Genomic DNA, 9,184 nt, shown 5'->3' with positions numbered 1-9,184 from the left:
TGTTTTGTACAAATTGCTCTTTGAAAGAATGGACATTTTTTGAAACACATTTGAACATAAATTGCTTAACATTATTATCCCAAGTATCATTTTAATTGACCTTGGTAAGGCTTTCACATTCTTTTAATATTTCTTATGTACTGTGAGATCAAAAGATTCATGTGTCAATTACATCAACTAAATATCAATCTATGTAGAACATATTGCATTGAAACTGTACATGAAAAAAATGTTCAAATGTGTTTCAAAAAATGTCCATTGACTTAGTTTATTAATTTATACAAGTTTTCCTGAGATGGCACTTAATAGGAAATTTTCAGTTTCCCCAGTGTCTAAGCATATCCAAAGAGCTTACTAATGGACTATGTGATGCATTTATTACACAGGGAAAGGCACAAATTTCAAATTCTGATTACAATAGAAAAGTTAAACATATACACAAGTGTATTTTTTTCAGATAGTTTGCATGATTTACAGACTTGTGTATATGTAATATTTCGGGGAAACTGAAAATTTCCTATTAAGTGCCATCTCAGGAAAACTTGTATAAATTAATAAACTTAGTAAATTCTCCCTATAAAGTAACAAGACTCAACTGAAACAAAAGTTTGACTCCTAAGCCTGAAAGATATTGTCTGTCATTTTAAACTAGTAATATTAAATATTGTTCTTTAAAAATTCTTCAACTTCAGCATCTCAGCTGCTCAAGCAGTTTTTCCTTATGGGCAAACATGAAAATGTATTTTACTGAAGATCATACAAAACCTAAAATTAAATCTCGGTAATTTACACTCCCAAATTGTTATGTATATATACACATAACTAAAATAAAAATTAATCTTTTGAGTGGGAACAAATTGAAAAACAAAACAACGGAGAAGATTTCAGGGCTTTGTAATTTAAGTCATTGCAACTGAATACGAAAAGGTTATGTGAAAATCCCTCATTGTTGAAAAGTTTTAGAAAATTTGTAGTAACAGCTCAAAATTTGTTCTTCCACTTAAATTTGGTTTTTGTTAACTGAATACCTTTTTATTTTGAAAGTCACAAAAAGCATGTTAATAGGATGAATTTGAACACAATTATGAGAAACAAAAAAATCAAAGGGAAAGAGATACAGAGAGAGATGGGGTAGAGGAGAAAGAACGGATAGGTTGCCTGAGAAGGAGATGACAGAGAACTGAGACTCTAAGAAAAAACAAATAGGTGAGAGATTAAAGATATGACTTGTAAATCAGGTAAGTGAAGGTAGGCTGGGTATGACTGGAAAATAATGAATAATACAAAAATATTTCTTCCTGGCATATTTGTTAAAATATACAATTTCTAGTGACTTTTTTTTTTTTTTGTAAAATCTGTGCAATTTTTTACCTAGGGGACAAAAACCACTTTTTAATTCTTTCTGTATAATTAATTTCTTTCTTTATTATGCTGTCTAGAACCACAATAGAACTTTTATCAAAAATGTTAAGAGCTTTGACCAAAAATGGATTTTTACATATCACTAAATGCTTTTTCTTTATGGAATGATCATCTTTTAAGGTAGACTATTATGAATGCTTTTCATTAATGTTCAAATGTTAAACAAACTTTACATTTCTAGGATAAACTCTTTTGGTCATGGTAAATAATCTTTTTTTTCTATGTTGTTGTATTTGAATTGCACCTTCTAATTAAAAAAAAACTCTCATTAGAGAATACTTTTAGATTCATAGAAATTTTGCATAGAGTACAGAGTTTTTATACACCCTTTAAATATAAAACCTTTTTTTCTTTTGGTGCCTTGATTACATATTTCAGTCTGCAGAAAATTAGACACATTCTCTCCACTAAGCATTCTTAGGCCAAAACGCTCTTCTATTGTACCAGAAGAAGCCAGTGAGAGCATCTGATCATGCACTGAAATGCAGGAAGCCAGACTCCCATCAGTTTTTTGAGTCATTAGGGAGTGCCAATAAGGAGCATAAGTGGCTACTTTTTTTTTCAAGCACATGGTACATTTTCTTTCAATGTATGTGTAATAAATCATTTGGAAATATTATGTTTATAATTTTAATATGCAAAATTATCATCATTAGCTATTTCTGTAGGCCTCTATGTCTTGATAACACTGTATGTTTATGCATTCTAGTGTATTAGTGTATTTTGATAACACTGTATATTTATGCATTCTAGTGTATTATTAGAATAATAATGGGTGTGATTTATGCAGTATGACTTCGAAGATTCCACCTATTTGCCTACTTACAGGTTTTCTTTCTTTATTACACCTTTCTCAATACTGTATCAACAATAACTGAGTAGTCTATATCTCTTCCTTGAGTAATATTCCAGTAAAGCTTCCCATACAATATACTCCTGACACTGACTTCTGACCCTTCTAGAACACTTTCCTTTATTCATTTGAAGATTTTTATATGAGATTTAATCTGCACCTGACTATTCCCATTCATTAAATAACGGTTATTTTGGGAGAAAATCATGACCCAGCATTTTAGCTCTTGTATCCAAATCTCATGTAGAGTTCGGAATAAGGAATTAAAAGGAAATGATGAGAATTTCCTTGTATTTGAACATGGTTTACATTTTGAAAATACTGTATGCATATTGACTTTCTCAGACAAGGACATGAAACACCTGGTAGAGAAAGAAGGGTAATAGATTTCCTGCATCTATTATTTCCATCTGTATGATTTCATAAATTCTTAAAGTCCATTATCTAATTATGTTTCATTACTTTCATTTTTTTGACCTATCACGTTATTTGTGTCTGTCCTTTTTCTAAATTACATTGGTAAGTGAAAATTCTTTCACAGCTCATTGCTTTATAATAAAGAATAAATTTGATTTTAAAAGGTATCATTAATACATACTAGATTAACTTGAAACCTTGTTTTCAAGAGAAAATATGTATTTTTATTGTTTGAATTATTTTAATTTTTGTATATTATATTTATTTGTCTAGTGTGTGTATGTGTGTGTGTGTGTGTGTGTGTGTGTGTGTGAGTATCCACAGAATTTTTGATATGTTGGTATAATTTCCCATTTTTACTAGTGGTAGAAAAATAATTATTCATACATATAAGTATATGTGTATACTCACATATCTGTGTGTATATCCTAAAATTCAGTTATTTTAAAATCTTTATCATAATTGTTTATTTGGTTACAGTTAAACAGACATGTTAGAAGATATTATGAAGAGGTTGCAGTTTGTCAAATTTCATTCATTAGTTTACTGATGTATTTAGCCCTGATAATCCCTGTGGAACTACTGGTTTGATTTCTCTCATTTTAATAGAAATCGATGTATGCTTATCTTAATATTACTAATTGAATAAAATTGAATTAAACTTATAAACTCTGTCTGTTTTTACTTGGAACAATTTTGAAATCATTTGTATTATTAGGTATAAAACTATCATATTCTTTTGAGTAAGGGGTACCTCTACACATTAGGTTATGTATCATTGTTTGTTTATATAGTCACCTACTAATGGAAAATTTTTTTCACTTTATGTCTATAAAGTCTAAAGCTGCTGTGAACATTCATGTTTATGTCTTATGTGAAAATATATTTTAATTATTCTTTAGCTTTACAACTAGGACTGGAATGAAATGGTTGACATGGAAGATATATTCTTAATATTTTAAGAAATAGTCAAATTTCTATTCAAAATTGTGCCCATTTAAATGCCTAACAAGTGCATAAGAATCTCAGTTATTTACATGTTTGATAACATTTGATATGTTCAATATTTTATTTGAGTTAATTATGAGATATATAGTGATATTTCATTCTTATTTAATTAACATTTCTTTTGTTATATTTAATTCTTATTTAATTAGTATTTCTCTAGTTAATATGAATGTTGAGCATATATCCGTTTGATGAGCTTTTTGTTCAAATTATTTTCTTAAAATTTGTTTTTTTATGAATTTTTTAACATTCCATTGCCAGCCTCATGACTATTGATATTTTTTTTACAAGTAATTATTTGTTTTCTGGGGCTGTATTTTTCATTGGTATTTAGTAGCATTATCTTTTACCATTACATAGTAGTAAAATGCCCTCTTAGTTGTAATAGAAAAAAAAATTCTCTAGGTATTGTTGTATGTCTTCTGGAACCAATAAGGAGCTGACAAAAGCTATCTCAGTCCAGAGTAGAAACTACTGATTCAGGCTTTTCTAAATCATGGGTTAATTTTTAAATGTGGTAAAGAAAGAAGCCATATTCCTGTTTTTGCAATAGGTTATAAACTTGGTCCTATACTATTCTTGAAAAGATTATTTTGTACCCATTTAATTGCCTTGACATCTTCATTAGATAACAATTGATCTTATATATTGCAGGTTTATTTAGCAAATCAATTTTGTCCTGCTGTTTACTGCAATGTTATAATACCCCTTAATAGCACATAATAAAGTCAATTCAATGTTTTCTCTCATTTTTAAGGTTGTATTTTCTATTATATATGCCAGAAGTTCTATCTTCAATTTTGAAACATCTTGACAATTTCCACAAATTTTTTCGGGGAGATTTTGATTTTAAATGCTTTGAATTTATAAATTAATTTTGGGCAATTCATGTTTTAATAATTTATAGTCTTATAATCAAATGCCCATAATACATTTCTTAGTTTATATCTTTGGTTTTTCTCACCAATGTTTTTCATATTTTAATGTATAAATCTTAAATAAATTTTATGCATTTTAAAATCTCATATTTTTATTATTATATTTTATATTATTTCCTGAATTTTAATTCATGATGTTTGTTGGCTAGTTTATATATGAAGATATATTTATCTTGTACCCTCTATCCTTGCTAACCTAAAAGATTTCTTAGCTTAATTTTAATTTTCCTTATATATTTATATATAGATGAAAATGTCATTTGTAAACAAAGCAGTTTTACTTCTTTGTCTTTATTCCCATATTTTTTCACATCAGATTATCTAAGACCTCAAGTGCAATATTGCATAATCGTGGCTAGAGCCTGGCTCCCCAACTTAGGTAAGACAATCACTCTTTTATAAATCAATATGTTACTATTTGAAGGATTCTCATAGATTACTTATAAGATTGAAGTTCAGTTCTATGTGTATTTTGCTGACAATTTTTATCAAAAATTGATATTGAAGTTTTGAAATGCTTTTGCTATATTACATAACATTGCCATTGGTATTTTTAGTTCCCTTACAAGATTAAATACAACGTTTTTTTAACTATTGGGATAAAATTTACATAACAAAGTTAACTTTTAAAGTGAGTAATTAACATTGATTGAATTTTGAAAGTTAATATGATTAGATTTCATCTGGTTATAGTTATCTCATTTAATAATCTGTTTGGTTTGATTAATTGCCTATGTTTTAGAATTTATGCTTTTGATCAAGTTTGGAATGTATCACCCATGATCTCTCTCTTTTTAAAAAAATATTTAGTTTTTAGTTGTAGTTGGACGCAGTATCTTTATTTCACTTATTTATTTTTATGTGGTGCTGAGGATTGAACCCAGGGTCTCGCACATGTGAGGCAAGGGCTCTACTTCTGAGCCACAACCTTGTTCTGAAGTCTATCTTAAATTAATCTGGACTTTTTTTTTTTTTTTTTGCAATTAACATGCACAAAGTCAAACAGCAAGTAGTATATTTTATTTTGTTTTTATGATTTGGCATAATTTTTATTCAATTATTGTGTTTCAATATCTTCATTTTTGTGCTAAATGAAGTTTTATTTTATGAATTTAATACCATAATTATAGAATATTATTTTTGAAAACTATTGCAATATTCATATCGGCAGTACTGTGATGAAATTGTATATCCTTTCTATATTTATCTAATTCTTTAGAAAATGAGTTACACAAAAAATCCCCACAAAAAACACCAAAAAAACCACACACACACACACACACACACACAAGAAAATTAGTTACATTTTGCTATTCATTTTGAATTTCACAAAATAGCAAACAAAATTTCACCCTAATTTTCAGTGCTAATATAGGTTTATTCCTCTATTCATTCATGTTACCTGGGTTTACTTATATACTGAATACACACGTATTTTCCCCAAAGATCGTACAAGAGCCACCTTAACTATCCAAGCAGTATGTGGGGGAATGGGAACAGAAATGAGAAGTATGTCTATTTATAAGAAAAACTTTCCACTTTTTTAATCCTTTGATTGTGCCAAAAGAGAAATTTAGTGAATTAAAGGAAAAGTAAAAATATTTTATACCAAGAAAATTGTATCTTGTAATTTCCAATTTTTATTACTTAGAGTGTAAATTAATATATTTGGCAAAAATATGTGTGATTTTATAATTAGATTACACAATCTATTGCTATTTGAAATAATGAACATTTGGAAATCTATGGGGCTGGGGTTGTGGCTTAATGGTAGAGAACTTGCCTAGCATGTGTGTGGCACTGGGTTTCAGCACCACATATAAATAAGTGAATAAAATAAAGGTCCATCAACATCTTAAAAAAAAAAAACAAAGCACATCCTTGGGCAGTATAAGATTTCATGTTAGCAGCAGACAATAAAGATAATCTTAAAAAAAAAAACCACTTGGAAATCCATAAAGTACAAAAGCATATTCTTCAAATTTCTTATGAATACTGCTGTAGTCAGCTTTTTGTCACTGTGACTAAAGGATTTGTCAAGATTAATTCAGAGGAGGAAAAGTTTATTTAGAGCTCAGGGCTTCAGAGTTCTCAATCCATATGGCCAACTCTATTGCTCTTGGCCCAAGTAGGGGAAAACATCATAGTGGAAGGGTGTGGTGGAAGAAAGCAGCTCCAGATACGACAATCGGGAACAGAGAGAGAGCTCTGCTAAACAAGGACAAAATATATACCACAAAGGCACACTCTCAGTGACCCACCTCCTCCAGCCACACCTTACCTGCCTTCAGTTACCACTCAGATGCACTGATTAGGTCAAGTCTGTCATAATCCAATCATTTCACCTCATAACTTGCATAATCTCACCCATGAACTTATGGGAGACATTCCACATACAAAAGGTTATGTGGAATAGAAAAATTTAGATAAAGATATTTTTAATATTTTTATTTAGTCTAAAAAACATTATTTCCAAAAAAGTTTTAACTATCTGATTTTTATATAACCAATGCTGCTTAATTAACAATGTACTTATTTCATAAAAAACATGACCAAAGAAAAAACTAAGTGCCACAAAATGTATTATTTTGTTAATATTAAGTCATTTTTCTGTAGAACTTCTGTCTAATATGGTAATAACCAGCAAGTTGACTATGTAAATTTAAACTTGATATCAAAAATAAATTAATTAAATAAAGTTAAATTTCAATTCTTCAGTTTAGTTCTCTGTTATTGAAGGTAACATGTAACTATCATTCTAGATATTATAGTGGAGCATTTCCATTGTTGCGGAATATATATTGGACAGCACTGTTTGAGAAATTATTTCTGAAATTTCATGACGAAATTTCAAGGAGCCTGCATTGACATTTTGCCCATCAAACTATTAGCTGTGTGAACTTGGACAATCACCAATCAAATTGTCTCCTGTGTAGGTAGGTAGGAAGATAGGTAGGTAGGTAGATAGATAGATATCTGCTAAAATACTTGTCACATAGGACTAACCTGGGGGTTAAGTTATATGAAGCAAATAGCATGCTCAGTAAATGCTAGGTCTATTGTATGTGCTACATAGCTGCTATTGTGGAAATGAGATGGTAATTTTCATTATTCAGTTGTTTCTTTATCGTCTCCCCTAACTTTCTACTATGATGAGACTCCCAAGGATTTTTTTCCTTTACTCTGCCTCCAAACCAAATGATCATGCTGTTTGGCTTTCTTTAAACACACACACACACACACACACACACAGAGAGAGAGAGAGAGAGAGAGAGAGAGAGAGAGATCAGTGCTCACACATATAAATTCTTGACCTGCCACTTTACTGCACCCTTTTCTCTAAGACAGAGTGCATGTAAACCACTATAAGCCTGATAGTGAGGCTGACCCTATACTTTATCTTCCAAACTGAGTCACTTGCAAGAGTGAGTAAGAGTAGTAATTATTTTAGAATATGACATTGAAATAGAACCCAGACAATATGATAAATTAGGGCGATTCTATCAGTCTTTCTAATAGCAGAAGATGTAGCATCAAAGTCCATTAGCAGGAGTATCAAAGGAGAACCTGAACTTCTTGACCTGTAGAATTCATTATGTTGACCTAAATGGAATTCTTGACTTATTATTTCACACTGTGTTCCTTAATACTGATGCTGCCTCTTTTTCACATGGCTTTTGCCATTTACCGAAATGCAGGGAGAGGACAGAGGTAGAATCAATAGGGTGAAGTTGTCACTCATTTTCTCCAGCTTTTCCTTCTCTTCAGATTGATTTTACTTCTCCCACTTAAAATTTCCTCTGTATTTTAGTGAAGTAAAAAGTGTACTGTGATTGATGCTTTAATCATCATCAAAATATGCAGAAGGATTAAGTGACTCATTCTATTTTATCCTCTAATTCACTGTTTATTCAATGATCCTCAAGAGGCCCACGAAGTGTTCCATATTCTGCAAAGAGAAACATTTTCTTGATGCTCTTGGACTTAAAGGAAAAGTGACTTCTAAGCATTTGTTGCCAGAAACAGGGGCAAAATGTAATCTCACTGCCTGTTTCACGCTTGCCAAGGTGTCCACACATTTAAATACACATTCCTCTTCTTTTTAATGCTTTTATTAGTAAATTATAGTCATACATAATAATTGGGTTCATGTTGACATACTCATACAAGCATGAACTGTAATTTACTCCTCTTCAGTCACCAGTACCTCCCCTCCTCCACCCACCACCTTCCCGCCGTTCCCTTTCCTCTATTCTACTGGTCTTCCTTCTATTTACACATTTGTTTTCATTAGTGCTTTATAGATGTACATAAAGGTGGAGTTCACTTTGAGGTAGTCATATAGAACTTAGTATAATTTGGTCTTGCAGCATCTTCTACCACAATGTGGCCTCTGATCATTTCAGCATTTCTTTGTGTTATGTTGATCATTGATGAAGAACATTTCCCAGCTGACTACTTGCATTCCACTTTCTTTATCTTCATACCTATTTCTCATTGCTTATTTTGATTAGTCATATATATTGGTTAATAAATAAATATATAT

At 30.4% G+C, this 9,184-nt stretch overlaps 1 pseudogene; it reads left to right on the top strand.

The window, feature by feature from the left end:
• The window catches only part of LOC107140949, a 23,403-nt pseudogene that overhangs the window by 7,646 nt on the left and 6,573 nt on the right, over positions 1–9,184 (top strand).

This window comes from Marmota marmota, unplaced genomic scaffold, assembly GCF_001458135.2.
Source record: "Marmota marmota marmota unplaced genomic scaffold, marMar, whole genome shotgun sequence".
Taxonomy (NCBI): domain Eukaryota; kingdom Metazoa; phylum Chordata; class Mammalia; order Rodentia; family Sciuridae; genus Marmota; species Marmota marmota.
This window is presented reverse-complemented; position numbering and strand designations above follow the sequence as displayed.